The sequence below is a fragment of the Stigmatopora argus genome, chromosome 19 (assembly GCF_051989625.1).
Source record: "Stigmatopora argus isolate UIUO_Sarg chromosome 19, RoL_Sarg_1.0, whole genome shotgun sequence".
Classification (NCBI taxonomy): domain Eukaryota; kingdom Metazoa; phylum Chordata; class Actinopteri; order Syngnathiformes; family Syngnathidae; genus Stigmatopora; species Stigmatopora argus.
This window is the reverse complement of record NC_135405.1, coordinates 8,405,256-8,417,876: the sequence shown is the minus strand read 5'-3', so window position 1 is coordinate 8,417,876 and position 12,621 is coordinate 8,405,256. Positions and strand designations below refer to the sequence as shown.

The 12,621-nt window shown below is 42.7% G+C and overlaps 1 protein-coding gene and 22 non-coding genes across 23 annotated transcripts in view; all 23 read right to left on the bottom strand.

Moving 5' to 3' along the window:
* Positions 1-758, bottom strand: part of runx2b (RUNX family transcription factor 2b) — a 51,041-nt gene extending 50,283 nt beyond the window's left edge. The window contains exon 1 of the mRNA XM_077587618.1: positions 622-758. The gene's annotated coding sequence lies outside the window, so the exon portion shown is untranslated. The remainder of the gene's footprint in view (positions 1-621) is intronic.
* A 378-nt stretch (positions 759-1,136) lies between these two features.
* On the bottom strand, positions 1,137-1,208 carry trnah-gug (transfer RNA histidin (anticodon GUG)). Its single transcript has one exon. It is a non-coding gene; the product is annotated as a tRNA-His (tRNA).
* Positions 1,209-1,533: 325 nt separating this feature from the next.
* trnar-acg (transfer RNA arginine (anticodon ACG)) lies at positions 1,534-1,606 on the bottom strand. The gene has a single exon. It is a non-coding gene; the product is annotated as a tRNA-Arg (tRNA).
* A 102-nt stretch (positions 1,607-1,708) lies between these two features.
* Positions 1,709-1,781, bottom strand: trnar-acg (transfer RNA arginine (anticodon ACG)). Its single transcript has one exon. It is a non-coding gene; the product is annotated as a tRNA-Arg (tRNA).
* Positions 1,782-2,063: 282 nt separating this feature from the next.
* Positions 2,064-2,135, bottom strand: trnah-gug (transfer RNA histidin (anticodon GUG)). The gene has a single exon. It is a non-coding gene; the product is annotated as a tRNA-His (tRNA).
* Positions 2,136-2,285: 150 nt separating this feature from the next.
* On the bottom strand, positions 2,286-2,358 carry trnar-acg (transfer RNA arginine (anticodon ACG)). The gene has a single exon. It is a non-coding gene; the product is annotated as a tRNA-Arg (tRNA).
* A 102-nt stretch (positions 2,359-2,460) lies between these two features.
* On the bottom strand, positions 2,461-2,533 carry trnar-acg (transfer RNA arginine (anticodon ACG)). Its single transcript has one exon. It is a non-coding gene; the product is annotated as a tRNA-Arg (tRNA).
* A 102-nt stretch (positions 2,534-2,635) lies between these two features.
* Positions 2,636-2,708, bottom strand: trnar-acg (transfer RNA arginine (anticodon ACG)). Its single transcript has one exon. It is a non-coding gene; the product is annotated as a tRNA-Arg (tRNA).
* A 102-nt stretch (positions 2,709-2,810) lies between these two features.
* trnar-acg (transfer RNA arginine (anticodon ACG)) lies at positions 2,811-2,883 on the bottom strand. Its single transcript has one exon. It is a non-coding gene; the product is annotated as a tRNA-Arg (tRNA).
* Positions 2,884-2,985: 102 nt separating this feature from the next.
* Positions 2,986-3,058, bottom strand: trnah-aug (transfer RNA histidin (anticodon AUG)). Its single transcript has one exon. It is a non-coding gene; the product is annotated as a tRNA-His (tRNA).
* A 101-nt stretch (positions 3,059-3,159) lies between these two features.
* On the bottom strand, positions 3,160-3,232 carry trnal-uag (transfer RNA leucine (anticodon UAG)). Its single transcript has one exon. It is a non-coding gene; the product is annotated as a tRNA-Leu (tRNA).
* Positions 3,233-3,518: 286 nt separating this feature from the next.
* trnah-gug (transfer RNA histidin (anticodon GUG)) lies at positions 3,519-3,590 on the bottom strand. The gene has a single exon. It is a non-coding gene; the product is annotated as a tRNA-His (tRNA).
* A 150-nt stretch (positions 3,591-3,740) lies between these two features.
* trnar-acg (transfer RNA arginine (anticodon ACG)) lies at positions 3,741-3,813 on the bottom strand. Its single transcript has one exon. It is a non-coding gene; the product is annotated as a tRNA-Arg (tRNA).
* A 101-nt stretch (positions 3,814-3,914) lies between these two features.
* trnar-acg (transfer RNA arginine (anticodon ACG)) lies at positions 3,915-3,987 on the bottom strand. Its single transcript has one exon. It is a non-coding gene; the product is annotated as a tRNA-Arg (tRNA).
* A 102-nt stretch (positions 3,988-4,089) lies between these two features.
* Positions 4,090-4,162, bottom strand: trnar-acg (transfer RNA arginine (anticodon ACG)). The gene has a single exon. It is a non-coding gene; the product is annotated as a tRNA-Arg (tRNA).
* A 287-nt stretch (positions 4,163-4,449) lies between these two features.
* Positions 4,450-4,521, bottom strand: trnah-gug (transfer RNA histidin (anticodon GUG)). The gene has a single exon. It is a non-coding gene; the product is annotated as a tRNA-His (tRNA).
* Positions 4,522-4,671: 150 nt separating this feature from the next.
* trnar-acg (transfer RNA arginine (anticodon ACG)) lies at positions 4,672-4,744 on the bottom strand. The gene has a single exon. It is a non-coding gene; the product is annotated as a tRNA-Arg (tRNA).
* A 102-nt stretch (positions 4,745-4,846) lies between these two features.
* On the bottom strand, positions 4,847-4,919 carry trnar-acg (transfer RNA arginine (anticodon ACG)). Its single transcript has one exon. It is a non-coding gene; the product is annotated as a tRNA-Arg (tRNA).
* A 287-nt stretch (positions 4,920-5,206) lies between these two features.
* Positions 5,207-5,278, bottom strand: trnah-gug (transfer RNA histidin (anticodon GUG)). The gene has a single exon. It is a non-coding gene; the product is annotated as a tRNA-His (tRNA).
* A 3,513-nt stretch (positions 5,279-8,791) lies between these two features.
* On the bottom strand, positions 8,792-8,863 carry trnah-gug (transfer RNA histidin (anticodon GUG)). The gene has a single exon. It is a non-coding gene; the product is annotated as a tRNA-His (tRNA).
* A 411-nt stretch (positions 8,864-9,274) lies between these two features.
* On the bottom strand, positions 9,275-9,346 carry trnah-gug (transfer RNA histidin (anticodon GUG)). Its single transcript has one exon. It is a non-coding gene; the product is annotated as a tRNA-His (tRNA).
* A 444-nt stretch (positions 9,347-9,790) lies between these two features.
* trnah-gug (transfer RNA histidin (anticodon GUG)) lies at positions 9,791-9,862 on the bottom strand. Its single transcript has one exon. It is a non-coding gene; the product is annotated as a tRNA-His (tRNA).
* Positions 9,863-10,393: 531 nt separating this feature from the next.
* trnah-gug (transfer RNA histidin (anticodon GUG)) lies at positions 10,394-10,465 on the bottom strand. The gene has a single exon. It is a non-coding gene; the product is annotated as a tRNA-His (tRNA).
* Between the last annotated feature and the right edge of the window lie 2,156 nt (positions 10,466-12,621).

Genomic DNA, 12,621 nt, shown 5'->3' with positions numbered 1-12,621 from the left:
AGCAACGTCTCCACGCGTAGAAGTAACAACTGCAAGGCTGCAACGGCAAAGCGTTTATTTTCCCAGACGGCCTCCGCCGGGGGAATCTCAGAATTGACCGAATTGAAAATATTTACGGAAAGGCTGCCGTGGCAAAGTGAACATCAGAGAACAGAGAATCAAAAAAGCAATCATGATTGAAGCTTGTTAGCATTTCTGAATGCTGAACAGCTGTGCATATCAATATAGACAACCGAGGTTATGAAGTATTCAGATTTTCTGCCCGAAATTAAATGTTAATAATGCTAAAATTTTCTGTCTTCCTGGCGACAGTTGTTAATCAGCCAAAAAATGTAGGGGAGTTTTCTTCATAATAAAATAACCACCACAATGTATGTCAAAGTCCAGTTTCTGTGGTTCGACCAATGCACTGATTTTTAAAGTGATTTTCTGTGTAAAGTCCATTGAGAATGTCCATCCAACACAGCAACAAATAAAGGAATCTATTTTTCATGATGCCATCCTTGTGAAAGTTAGCTAACGTAACCCAGACATTTCAGATTAACTAAATCAAAGACAGGGGTTTTGGACTGGGAAAACTACCACAAGAAGAAAAGGAGGTAAACCAGAATGGAGACTAACCTGGACCAGGAATGGGCAAACCTGTCGTCGAAGGCCACTGTGGGTGCAAGTTTTTGTTCCAACCAATATACACAGACAGTTTAACCATTGATATTTCTGCAGAAAACAAGAAGCACCTGACAATCCACTGATTGCACTTAGATTGGTGAAAAGGTGCCCTCCCAATGGGTTGGAATGAAAACCCACACCCACTGCGGCCCTTTGTGGAATAGTTGTCCATTGTGCCACTAGACCTATGCTCTACCAATGTTGGCCTTCAAATAATTCTAACAAGGCAGGTGAACATAGAGCAAATAGTAGAGGAATGGGAAAAACAAAAGATGAAAAACATGATCACAATCTAGCCAGGAGTCTAAGCAAGAGTCTACTATTCGTAGTCAGGCACGTTATCCATTGTGCCACAAGCCCTATAGATCAGCTATTTGGGCAAAAGAAAAAATATTCCTGGTCTTGGTCCAATGCATACCAGTGTTTTGGTGCTAAAAACTTGCCAAAACAAAAGGGTGAGCAATACCTGCCGTAACCTGGATTCGAACCAGGGTTGCTGCGGCCACAACGCAGAGTACTAACCACTATACGATCACGGCACAGGTGACAAGAGAATCTAAAGTCAAGAGGGGAGGATTGGGACAACAAGATGAAAAACATGAACACGAGCGGGCCATTGCACCACTCGCCCAAAGCCATGTCAACATGGGCCGAAGAAAAATTCCAATACTGCAACAATTGCATGAATTCGAGCTAGTCAGGAGTTGAACCTAGAATCTCCTGATCCGTAGTCAGGTGCGTTGTCCATTGCGCCACTAGCCCTATGATCTGCCAAGTTGGGCCAAAGAAAATTTCCAATATGGCAGGTGAACATAAAGCACAGAGGAGAGGATTGGAACAATCGCAAGATGAAAAACACAAGCTCGAGCTAGCCAGGAGTCGAACCTAGAATCTCCTGATCCGTAGTCAGGTGCGTTGTCCATTGCGCCACTAGCCCTATGCTCTACTGATGTGGTCCTTTGATGAATTCCAACAAGGCAGGTGAACAAAAAGCACAGAGGAGAGGATTGGGACAATCGCAAGATGAAAAACACAAGCTCGAGCTAGCCAGGAGTCGAACCTAGAATCTCCTGATCCGTAGTCAGGTGCGTTGTCCATTGCGCCACTAGCCCTGTGCTCTACTGATGTGTTCCTTCTATGAATTCCAACAAGGCAGGTGAACATAGAGCAAATCGTAGAGGAATGGGACAAACAAAAGATGAAAATCATGATCACAATCTAGTCAGGAGTCTAACCAAGAGTCTCCTAATTCGTAGTCAGGCACGTTATCCATTGTGCCACAAGCCCTATAGATCAGCTATTTGGGCAAAAGAAAAATTATACCTGGTCTTGGTCCAATGCATACCAGTGTTTTGGTGCTAAAAACTTGCCAAAACAAAAGGGTGAGCAATAGCTGCCGTAACCTGGATTCGAACCAGGGTTGCTGCGGCCACAACGCAGAGTACTAACCACTATACGATCACGGCACAGGTGACAAGAGAATCTAAAGTCAAGAGGGGAGGATTGGGACAACAAGATGAAAAACATGAACACGAGCGGGCCATTGCACCACTCGCCCAAAGCCATGTCAACATGGGCCGAAGAAAAATTCCAATACTGCAACAATTGCATGAATTCGAGCTAGCCAGGAGTCGAACCTAGAATCTCCTGATCCGTAGTCAGGTGCGCTGTCCATTGCGCCACAAGCCCTATGATCTGTTGAGTTGGGCCAAAGAAAATTTCCAACATGGCAGGTGAACATAAAGCACAGAGGAGAGGATTGGGACAATCGCAAGATGAAAAACACAAGCTCGAGCTAGCCAGGAGTCGAACCTAGAATCTCCTGATCCGTAGTCAGGTGCGTTGTCCATTGCGCCACTAGCCCTGTGCTCTACTGATGTGGTCCTTTGATGAATTCCAACAAGGCAGGTGAACATAAAGCACAGAGGAGAGGATTGGGACAATCGCAAGATGAAAAACACAAGCTCGAGCTAGCCAGGAGTCGAACCTAGAATCTCCTGATCCGTAGTCAGGTGCGTTGTCCATTGCGCCACTAGCCCTGTGCTCTACTGATGTGGTCCTTTGATGAATTCCAACAAGGCAGGTGAACATAAAGCACAGAGGAGAGGATTGGGACAATCGCAAGATGAAAAACACAAGCTCGAGCTAGCCAGGAGTCGAACCTAGAATCTCCTGATCCGTAGTCAGGTGCGTTGTCCATTGCGCCACTAGCCCTGTGCTCTACTGATGTGGTCCTTTGATGAATTCCAACAAGGCAGGTGAACATAAAGCACAGAGGAGAGGATTGGGACAATCGCAAGATGAAAAACACAAGCTCGAGCTAGCCAGGAGTCGAACCTAGAATCTCCTGATCCATAGTCAGGTGCGTTGTCCATTGCGCCACTAGCCCTGTGCTCTACTGATGTGTTCCTCTATAAATTCCAACAAGGCAGGTGAACATAAAGCACAGAGGAGAGGATTGGGACAATCGCAAGATGAAAAACACAAGCTCGAGCTAGCCAGGAGTCGAACCTAGAATCTCCTGATTCTAAGTCAGGTGCGTTGTCCATTGCGCCACTAGCCCTGTGCTCTACTGATGTGTTCCTTCTATAAATTCCAACAAGCAGGTGAACATAGAGCAAATCGTAGAGGAATGGGACAAACAAAAGATGAAAATCATGATCCCAATCTAGTCAGGAGTCTAACCAAGAGTCTCCTAATTCGTAGTCAGGCGCATTATCCATTGCGCCACTAGCCCTATAGATCAGCTACTCGGGCAAAAGAAAAATTATTCCTGGTCTTGGTCTAATGCATACCAGTGTGTCGGTGCTATGCTAAAAAATTTCCTAAACAAAAGGGTGAGCGATACTTGCCGTAACCTGGATTCGAACCAGGGTTGCTGCGGCCACAACGCAGAGTACTAACCACTATACGATCACGGCACAGGTGACAAAAGAATCTAAAGTCAAGAGAGGAGGATTGGGACAACAAGATGAAAAACATGAACACCAGCGGGCCATTGCGCCACTCGCCCAAAGCCATGACAACATAGGCCGAAGAAAAATTCCAATAATTCAACAATTGCATGAATTCGAGCTAGCCAGGAGTCGAACCTAGAATCTCCTGATCCGTAGTCAGGTGCGTTGTCCATTGCGCCACTAGCCCTGTGCTCTACTGATGTGTTCCTCTATAAATTCCAACAAGGCAGGTGAACATAAAGCACAGAGGAGAGGATTGGGACAATCGCAAGATGAAAAACACAAGCTCGAGCTAGCCAGGAGTCGAACCTAGAATCTCCTGATCCGTAGTCAGGTGCGTTGTCCATTGCGCCACTAGCCCTGTTCTCTACTGATGTGGTCCTTTGATGAATTCCAACAAGGCAGGTGAACATAATGCACAGAGGAGAGGATTGGGACAATCGCAAGATGAAAAACACAAGCTCGAGCTAGCCAGGAGTCGAACCTAGAATCTCCTGATCCGTAGTCAGGTGCGTTGTCCATTGCGCCACTAGCCCTGTGCTCTACTGATGTGTTCCTTCTATGAATTCCAACAAGGCAGGTGAACATAGAGCAAATCGTAGAGGAATGGGACAAACAAAAGATGAAAATCATGATCCCAATCTAGTCAGGAGTCTAACCAAGAGTCTCCTAATTCGTAGTCAGGCGCATTATCCATTGCGCCACTAGCCCTATAGATCAGCTACTCGGGCAAAAGAAAAATTATTCCTGGTCTTGGTCTAATGCATACCAGTGTGTCGGTGCTATGCTAAAAAATTTCCTAAACAAAAGGGTGAGCGATACTTGCCGTAACCTGGATTCGAACCAGGGTTGCTGCGGCCACAACGCAGAGTACTAACCACTATACGATCACGGCACAGGTGACAAAAGAATCTAAAGTCAAGAGAGGAGGATTGGGACAACAAGATGAAAAACATGAACACCAGCGGGCCATTGCGCCACTCGCCCAAAGCCATGACAACATGGGCCGAAGAAATATTCCAACACTTCAACAATTGCATGAATTCGAGCTAGCCAGGAGTTGAACCTAGAATCTCCTGATCCGTAGTCAGGTGCGTTGTCCATTGCGCCACTAGCCCTGTGCTCTACTGATGTGGTCCTTTGATGAATTCCAACAAGGCAGGTGAACATAATGCACAGAGGAGAGGATTGGGACAATCGCAAGATGAAAAACACAAGCTCGAGCTAGCCAGGAGTCGAACCAAGAATCTCCTGATCCGTAGTCAGGTGCGTTGTCCATTGCGCCACTAGCCCTGTGCTCTACTGATGTGTTCCTTCTATGAATTCCAACAAGGCAGGTGAACATAGAGCAAATCGTAGAGGAATGGGACAAACAAAAGATGAAAATCATGATCCCAATCTAGTCAGGAGTCTAACCAAGAGTCTCCTAATTCGTAGTCAGGCGCATTATCCATTGCGCCACTAGCCCTATAGATCAGCTACTCGGGCAAAAGAAAAATTATTCCTGGTCTTGGTCTAATGCATACCAGTGTGTCGGTGCTATGCAAAAAAAAATCCAAAACAAAAGGGTGAGCGATACCTGCCGTAACCTGGATTCGAACCAGGGTTGCTGCGGCCACAACGCAGAGTACTAACCACTATACGATCACGGCACAGGTGACAAATGAATCTAACGTCAAGAGAGGAGGATTGGGACAACAAGATGAAAAACTGAGAAACTGAAAAAAATAGGACTACTTTGTACATGATGTTTTTAGAGTAGTATTTTTCATAACTTAAAATGCAGAAAGGGTAGCACAATACAATTGTTTTATCCGGTCTCTACATTTGATTCTCACAGATGTGAATTTCTTTGGGAATGGGTCTGAAAAAATAGCCTCATGATAAATGACGGGGCACTTAAATTTACCTGCAAAAAGTTTTTCATATGTGATCTGGCTTTGATTTTCTGCAAATAATGGGATACAGAGAAGGCAGTGACAGACCCCCTGAGGGTTCACCATGCCTATTGTGGTTCTCAGGGTCCACAGCCAAGGTTGAGAGGGAGTGTAACGGGTTTGGGTTTTGCAAAACACAATACAAGTCATGCTAAGGCCTGGAAGGATGAGAACTGAGAGAATTATATTTCATCGATTTGGGAAAATTGGCAAAAAACATCGATTTTCCTTCAAGTCTTCAACAAGACTAATATAGTATAAAGTCAATAACACGGCTATCCAAACTAAAACCCCCTATCCAGTTTTTATTGGTCCACGACAAACGAGGAAAATATGATTGACTTTGGCCCGCACAAGAAACTTAAATCCAGCCTACCTTGCACGTCTCATCTTTCACACCAGATGGAGCTAGCCACTTTAACAGCACCTCTTCATTAGGTAAGGGCTCAAAACCTGAGAACATATTGAAAAAAATACAGAAAATTAGTCATGTCAAACTGCCATTGACTGCGATAAACATTCAATCCAATTTGACTGGGAGGATTGGCAGTGGTGAGTTAATACTTAACATACATTTAAAATGTTTTTTAAACATTATTCCGATTATCTACGTAAGAAAAAAAGTATCAGGATTTAAATTCGGACTTTTTTTAAAGCGGCCCTTGGAGAACAAAAAGTTTGCACACCCTCGGCCTATAAAGTTAGAAAATAGATCATTAAAAATATATATATCAAAAGCTCAACCTCAAATAAAGCATTTTAACTCTCAAACAGCAACATGACATTCCGAATGTACGTTTCCAAACAATCTGACTGAGATCATCTCTCAACACGGTTCCATCTTGTGATGTCGGATGCAACCAAGTCAAGATCAAATAATCAAATAATTAATAAGCCATACTGCAACGCGCAAGCGATGACGTGAACGCAGTTGCAATAAAGTTAGAACGTCAAGTATGGCTGATTTATTGGAAGTGGAAGGGTTTAATACGGGACACATGGTTTCAATAGATAGCGATTTGCAAGCGATGTAAAAGTGACTTATACAGGAGCCTGTCAAGGGAAGGAAAATGATCGAAGACAGACACAGCTGTGAGCCGGACGTTAAAAATGACGACAAGCTTCCATTTTACCAATCGCAGAAATGTGTAGGAACAATTTATCCGTGACGATGATTTGTTTGCCTTTGAACCTGACGGTGCTTTTCAAAGCAAGCCAACAAGAATTAGGCAAACCTACAGTGTGGACTACAATTCTGATTTGGACAGATACAGTACTCCTCGCTGGTTTGAAAACAGTAAACTCCATGTATTGAAATCCAAACTCCTAAAAACTTTAATGATCTGTAAAAGTACCATTTCTCGTTGCCGGAATTTTAGCGCTTGTTGCCATGGCAAATTAACGAATTTCCTTTGGATTGAATTAACTCTGCTCGGTTTTATTGGCGTGTTACAAGAGATCAAAAAGAGGGTTAAGTGGCAGAGTGGGAGGCCCGACACTCCGTTTCCTCTCAAGGATGGAGGCCTAAGATTGGGCGAGACTACGTTTTCCTTCGTTTGTCGCGCCGCAAAGTGTCCGACTGATCGGCGGCCAGTCGTTTCGCTTTTAAAGACGGTCGTCTCTGTCGCTTCCTGTACCAGCTGGACCAAAGCTCATTGGAACTAAACAAATGGAATGAATTACCCAACTGGAGCAAATTACTGATTTTTTTCCCTCCTCCCCTATTTGAAGTTGCACGGTCTTTTTTTTTTCAGTATTACATATGTCATGAACAGAAACTAAACGGGGAAGTTGTAAAAGTTCATTCCCAAGGTTGTCATTAACAGTTACGCTCCCTTGGATGGTTTGAGAATTTTTGCTTTTTCTACTATTTTCTCCCACCGATAATTCCAAGGACGTCAGAGCCAAATGAGCTGCAGGATGCCTTTGAGCTGGACTCTTACATCCACTGGATATATTCTTTCCAGACCCTGCTCACACACACACACACACACACTTGGACAAAAAAAATCACTATACAGTAAAATATAGTGTATGAAGAAAAATAATCCCATCTGTAATAAAAATCCCAACACCAAGAAAGTCCTTATTAGTGGAAGGCTATTTTTTGTTTGGTTACTTAATCTTAACCCAATGCTCTAAAAAAATGATTAATCGATATAAAGCTTCCTAATTGGAATGTTGGTCACTAATAAAAATGTAACAATCACATTTTGGTGGCTTCAATTTAAGGCCACAGATTTCCAATCCATTTTGACCGATCGCTCCTGTTCAAAACAGATTGGATGTCACCGTCAATGGCACCCAAACATTATTATTTAACTGATAGCTCTTAAAAACATAATGTAAAACAATAAAAACATTTGCTAGTGTGCAAAATAAACTTGAAAAATCTAAATATATATTTTTTCATTGTCAAGTAAACAGCACCAGTTATATACATCTAGAAAAAAACCACAAACAAATGAATCGACCATTCTCACAAAAAGAGGGGAAAATGTTTTATGCTTCAGAAACACTTTTTCTGTGACTTGACATTCCAAACCTTGTAAAAATAGTCACAAAGACAAAAACACAGGCACTGCCCGGAAGAAAAGCAAGCACACATACATACGCAAACACGCACACATTTACTGGAAAAGTGACAAAGCATAGCAGGGGCCGAAGAAAAAGAAAAAAGTGGGCAAAACCACTTGGTGGGTGACGGGGGAATAAAACAGCCTCCGTCATTATCAAGGGTGGAGATCTACCACAACTGCGTTACTCATCCAATACTCGCTTCATCCCAATATGTTTATATTTAGATCAATAATAGAGTAAACACTGGGCAGCACCCACAGAAAAAAACAGGATGAAGCACTTTCGGTCTACCGATAACGGCTGATGATAAAAAATGTCAATGGTCGGTATGACCGATTCCAATTAGAATTACTGTCACTACCAGATTTAGAATCTTAAAGGGGGAGTCTGCGGCATTAAAATTGCTAAGAAGAGTTGAATGTGGACTCAGTTCATTAGAACACCCAAGCAAAGTAACAATGAGTAAAAATGATCTCAAGCTAGCCAGGAGAAAAACCTAGAATCTCCTGATCCATAGTCAGGTGCATTGTGCATCTAGCCTTATGCCATAGCAATTTGGGGCAAAGAAAAATTATACCTGGTCTTGGTCCATGCCAGTGTCTTGGTGCTATGCTAAAAACTTGACAAAATAAAATGGCAAGGAACACCTGCCGTGACCTGGATTCGAACCAGGGTTGCTGCGGCCACAACGCAGAGTACTAACCACTATACGATCACGGCACAGAGCACACACGCAACATAAAGTGAAGACGGGAGGATTGGGAGACCACAAGATGAAAAACTTTAACTTGATCTAGCCAGCAGTCAAATCTAGTATCTTCTGGTCCAGAGTGAGGCGAGTTGTCCATTGCACAAGTGCCCTATGGTCTGCCGAATCGGGCCAAAGAAAAATTCCAACATGGTAGGTGAACATAAAGCACAGAGGAGAGAATTGGGAACACCGCAAGATGAAAAACATGAACTCTAGCTAACCAGGAGTGAAACCTAGAATCTCGTGATCTGTAGTCAGGCACGTTGTCCATTGCACCACTAGCTTTTATGCTGTAGCAATTTGGGCCAAATGAAAATTATACATGGTCTTGGTCCAATGCATGACAGTATATTGGTGCTATGCTAAAAACTTGCAATGCCTGCCGTGACCTGGATTTGAACCAGGGTTACTGCGGCCACAACGCAGAGTACTAACCACTATACGATCACGGCACAGGTGGCAGGTCGACATAAGGTCAAGTGTGGAGGATTGGGAAAACCGCAAGATGAAAAACATGAACACGAGCGAGCCATTGCGCCACTCGCTCAAAGCCATGCCAACATGAAACACAGGAACACGAGCTAAAATCTCCTGATTCTTAGTCAAGCACGTTATTCATTGCCCTACAAGCCCTACGCCATGCCAATCTGAGCCAATGAAAAATTCCATCATGGCAGGTGAACATGAAGCAAAGGGGATGGGAAAAACATGAACTTGAACTAGTCAAGAGTTGAACCTAGAATCTCTGGACGTATATGCAGACATGTTATCCATTGCTCCACTAGCCCTATGCCATAGCCACTAGGGCCAAAGAAAATTTATACCTGGTCTTGCTCCAATGCATACCACTGTGTTTGTGCTATGCTAAAAACTTAAATAAAAATTCAAGCCTTACCTGCCATGACCTGGATTCGAACCAGGGTTGCTGCGGCCACAACGCAGAGTACTATCCACTATACGATCATGGCACAGGTCTTTTTTCTGTATCTGGAATGTCAGTCTTCCACTTCCACCTGCAAGAAAGCCGATATACAGTAAGATTGACAGCATTCTAGCAATGCAACAGTCCATATCTAGAATTCAAAATATACACAATTCAAAATTTTGCACTATCCCGCGCAAATGATTTCTTTAGAGCATAGCAAAGATACTTCTGATATACTGTAAATTGCAAATACCATTTTTCATGACGTAATGTTCATACCAAGGAAAGACACACTTCAATTTAAAAAACTTGTGAATCAAATGAACAACACAGATTATGAAAAATATTCACACTGTTATCCTCGCTAGGTTATTTTTCAGTCACCCATACATTGCAGGTGAAAATAAGAACACAACAGCGTTGGATTTGGCGGAAGACCACATAAAATGAAATTCTGAGAATTTCAAAGTGTAGTGAGACCATTGCACCACTCACTTTACATTGAGGTGAGATGCAGTAGTATGCATGCCACTAAGGTAAAACGAAGTTTGCTTATAACGTATGATAAAATCAGTGCCATGACCCGGATTCGAACCGGGGTTGCTGCGGCCACAACACAGAGTACTAACCACTATACGATCATGGCATGTCTGCCTGGTTGGTGTATGGCCATCCCATGCTTTTAAGTCAAACAAATTTAAAGGAAAGTATTACAAATATCCTTGCTCATCAGTGTTAATGTTATAATTTTAAAAAGAACATTACATATTTAATCAGTCCTATTTTGAATGGTTTAATTTTCTGTAAAACATAACACCTAATTTTTCTAATGATTTAATTTTTAAATATTTGTGCATTGTTTATGTAATCCTTGTTTTTTCCCAATATCCACATTACATTTGTAGATTTCTGACAGCATCATTTTTTTAATATTTTGAGGTATTCCATAATATTTTGTTTATTAAAATTCAAAGAATGTTGTATTTAGTTCCTAACAGGGCTGTTCTTTTTTTTCCTTCTAAATATTACTTGTCACTAATTTGTAACTGTGACAACAGAGAAATATGTTGGTCATACTTTACCCGAAAGGGTTACAGATTTATACTCGTATACAAATGTCATAATTTGACTAAATAAATCTAATCGCTTTGCTTTGATGGAATATGACAGAAGTGATTAAAGTTGTCAATTCATGTGACAATTGACTTGTGACTTCATACAATGCCTGCACATTGGAAAGTGTGTGAAGAAAGCAGCAACAAAAAAGGAAAGGAAGAAAAAGTGACTCAAGATGGCTGAGGGGAGGGGTTAGAGGTCACGAACCTGACACGTGTAGCTACTTGACCCCGAAAGTGAAGAAGCGGGGAGGTCACGGAAGGCGGCGCTTTATTGTTGTGGTTTACGAGCCGCTTTAGCCAGAGCTGTTAGAAGCTCCTAAATCAAGCGCGCTACTCACTTTTCCGGGCTGAGATCTTAACGCTCCAACGCCTCGTCAATAATCATTTAAGGAAGAAAAAAAATTAAAACCAAGTTTATTTAAAAGAGCTATTAGTTTGAGCTTCACATTGTCTCAACAAAACACTAGGACATTCGCAAATCTTTTTTTTAAAATTATCATTATTTTGTTTGGTTGAAAGACACTGTTGTTGTTGTTTTTTTTAAAGCAAGAAGTGAAGCCCTAGTCAAGGCATGATGGAATAAATTCAATTTTTTTCTTCAATTGCAATCTGTTAAGTCTGAAAACAAGAGTAAGCATTTTTTTAAACTTTTTTGGAGTTGAACATATTAAAGGCAGACCACAATTTAATATCATATGCACAGCAAAGCAGTATGATGAAAGAGCACATATGCCTCACAGTTCTGAGATCAATGGCCTTCCTATGTGGAGTATATCTATGTTGTCCCTGTGCCTGTGTGGCTTTTCTCCAGGTACTCCAATTTCTTACCACAACCCAAAAACATGCACGATAACCTTCCTGAACACCCTTTAGGTATGAGCGTGCATAGATGTTTGTCTTCATGTGCCCTGCGATTGTCTGGCAACCAATTCATGGTGCCCAAAGTTGTCTGGTATAGGCTCCAGCACCCCCACGAACCTGACAGAAAATGCAAATGTTTCTGACCCAAAAACACACCTATCTGACTGGGCATTTTTAGCTTCCACATTACGGTAAGCTGGTGAAAATCCAAAAGCGGGGTGTTCCCTATTGATGAACAGTCGCCAGAGAGAGTGTCAAAGGAACCAGCAGCGTTATGATGATGATGATGATGATGATAACTCTAAATGAATCCCGCGCTCTCCAGCATAGTTTATTAGTTTAGGCCAGCGGCCACTTGCAGCCTGGTCGAGTGGACGCTAATTGTACGCGCGCTCCTTAAGCACCGACCGCAGCAATAATAGACGGAATTATGCTAGAAATTCCCTCCAGATGTGCGCTCACGCCGGCGCCCCTGCACCCTCTCCAATTTGACGCTTCGCACAAGCGCCATCTGCGCGCACGCACTTCCACGCACACAAGTTGTGGCTTGGGTGAAGTGTTTGCGTTTTCAGATTGTTTCCATACCGGGTGTTAGTATGCTGCGTTTCCTCACCGCCGCTGCAATTACAAGCGGTATTAGCTGATGAGTGTTTTGTTAACCTCCTAATAAGATGTCCTCCTGCCTATGCTGAGCTCACACAGGCGCCATTCAATAATAAGCAAGCCCTGCTTGAAGAAGAAAACACCATCGGACAGCCACTGACGGAATTTTAATATCCTCTTTCAGTGGAAGACTGTAAAATTGACACATTCACATTTACAG